The 2,845-nt window shown below is 39.0% G+C and overlaps 1 pseudogene across 1 annotated transcript; it reads right to left on the bottom strand.

The window, feature by feature from the left end:
• Window positions 1-1,106: 1,106 nt before the first annotated feature.
• Window positions 1,107-2,473, bottom strand: LOC146978170 (Ig kappa-b4 chain C region pseudogene; annotated as a pseudogene). The gene is made up of 2 exons (XR_015037046.1): window positions 2,414-2,473; window positions 1,107-1,585 (listed from the first exon to the last, which is right to left on the bottom strand). The product of XR_015037046.1 is annotated as an Ig kappa-b4 chain C region pseudogene (transcript).
• Window positions 2,474-2,845: the final 372 nt, after the last annotated feature.

Here is a 2,845-nt window from a genome sequence, read left to right as displayed (position 1 = left end):
TTTTTTCCATAGTTAACTCGCGATTAATCTCTATTAAAAATATTATATATGGCGCTTTGGACTTTCAACACTCCAAAGTGTTATAATCTCTAGACAAACAACTTTTAGACCAGACCTAGTGGGCCTACCTAATCATAACACATGATGCATGAAACTCACACAGAATTGAAACGAATTGCATCCAGTGGAAATTGCCCTTTACTTTGCTACGTCTCTGCCTGGCCATGTGCATTTGTTGACAACAAAGCCATCAAAAAATCAATGGATGGAGCTGTGGATATATGTTAGACTGTGTATATTTGTGTAGCAACCAACTTGAAGGTGGCTTACCGCCACCTACTGGACTGGAGGTCCCACACTCCAGTCCTCCAGTCCAGCAGACAGAGGACAAAATGGGCCGCGATTAACCGCGATTAAAAAATTTAATCGCGTTAATTTTTTTAATTAATCTCATCGCGATTAACGCGTTAACTCTGACAGCCCTAGTTCACACAGTGAAAAAGTGTGGTACAAAAACCTCCCTCGGCTGCAGAGGAACTGATTTGACTCAAATGCTGCACTGAAACTAAAACAACACAAGCTGAACTAAAACATATAGTCAATAATAATCCATTTTGGACTTGGACCAATTTTTCAATTAATTAATTGTGAAATGTCATTAGCATATAATTTAGTTTAGTTTAATTTAATATCATATGTTGTATAATTCATATCTTCACAGTTAAAATTGCCTATTATTGGACTCTGATCAGTTTTGTATTGCACGGAATAAGGAGAAATTAATTCAGTTTTTTATTTCTTTCCTATGTGTCTTTATGGTTCAGCTCATCAGCAGAAATATGTAAATATTGATGATTGAGAAAACTCTCTTGTAACAACTGAAGAGACACATAAAGGCATCGTATTGATAATGATCAATCAATCAACCATGAATCAATCAATAATGATAAGTTCTTACTGAATTTCTGTACATTACAGGACAAACTTACAGTATACATGGACATATAGTAAACATAATCTTAGACTTTCTCTGTGAACTCATCACACGGGAAGAAGAAGTCGTCAAGGAAACATTAAATGAAAACACATGAAAACAAGTGATGTGATGATCAGATTTTTATTATGTGTAAAAACAGAAACAACATTGAAACACTGAGAGAAGCTGGTAAATATTGTTAATGAAACATGTGAAATCAAGAGACAGAGAGAGCAGGAGCAGAGTAAAACCAGTATCAGAGTCCCAGTGAGTCAGCTCAGGACTGGGGACACTGGTCTCTCCTCAGAGTCTCTGAGAGCGGAGACTGGGAGCCCTGGGTGGCCTCACAGGTCACAGAGCCCAGCTTCCTCCACTGGTCTGCAGGGAGCCTCAGGGTGCTGCTCCAGCTGTAGAGGCCGTCCTTCCCCAGCACCCCGGGGCTCCTGCTCTCCTCCCAGCTGCTGCTGCTGCTGCTGCCGTCCACCTTCCAGACCAGACTCCAGTCTGAGGGGAAGCCCTTGTTGGCCAGGCACATGAGCGTGGCCTTCCCCTGCTGCTGCAGCTCCTCACTGGAGGGGGGCAGCACCGTCAGGGTGGGGCGGGTATCACCTATAGGAGACACAGAGCACAACGTGTCAATCCAACAGCAGCCACTTGGACACCTTTACTGTGTGAGAGCTGCTTTTGTCCTTGAAGGAGTTTCTGTCAGATGTTTTTCTGCTCCACCAGTCACTCACTCACTCACACATTGTTTCACTTCCCTTTAAAAACCTCTCATGCACATCAGCACAGAAAGAGTCCTCATATGAGTGAAATATATCAAAGTACACTGGAAACTGAAGAAGCTGATTTTACATTTCAACTGCTGCATTTTACTGCACTTTATATTACAAAAATAAACATGGTTTTTAAAATATAATACATTTAAAATATTATTTCTACAAAGTCATAGTCCATTCATAATCCAACACATTTACTATCAAGGTCACCTCAGTTAATCAGATCTAATGTTAAAGGACATTATGAGCCACAAATAAGTGACGACCACAACATCAGACATCTATGAATCCAGAAGAAACCAACAGCCTCAGAAAACTTCAGTCTCACTGTTCACAATCATTTCAACTCAACTTCTAAACTGTTTCAAATGTAAAGACTAAATGTAACAAAACATGTTTTACATTAGGATTGTTGTCCATGAATGTTTCCTGCTCTTCAAATTGTTCACATTTCACTGTGGAACATGTGAAAAGAAAAGTCGAGTGAAGCTGCTCTGAGTTCAGCTTCATGTGTTAAACAGGAGAAATGAAGAATCAAACAGATTTTACAGTGATCTGGATCAGCTCAGTGGAAATTTATATCTGCTCCAAATGTTCACTGACAGAAATTAGAAGCTGAACTGATGAGACAATATTGAAGATTTGATGAGAAACTTACTTCCAACATCCAGTCTGGTTCCTCCACCGAACGTGTACCACAGTGATACAAAGTGACTGAGCCGTCGTACAAAAACCTCTCAGTGTAGAGAGACACGGCTCTGACTCTGACAGCAACAAACTCTAATAAATCACTCCCTGTTTTTCAAAATGTTGAAACCTAACAATTGATAATATTTCTCTGAATTATAATTATTATTAAATATTTATATTTTTCAATATATTTCCAAGGAAAGGTGGTCTTACTAGCATTAGATACAAACAGAAAAAATTAGGTTTTACAATACATTTATTTGTAGATATTTATGACAATTCACAAAAACACATTCAGTGTCAGCTTTCCAATCAATACCCTAATCAATTTAATTGATCTATTGATCATCAGCATGATCAGATTGATCCCAGTCCCTGTTGGAATCAGTCAGAGCATTTC

Source organism: Trachurus japonicus, chromosome 11 (assembly GCF_045865225.1).
Source record: "Trachurus japonicus isolate A0001 chromosome 11, Traja_1.0".
Lineage (NCBI taxonomy): Eukaryota > Metazoa > Chordata > Actinopteri > Carangiformes > Carangidae > Trachurus > Trachurus japonicus.
This window is presented reverse-complemented; position numbering and strand designations above follow the sequence as displayed.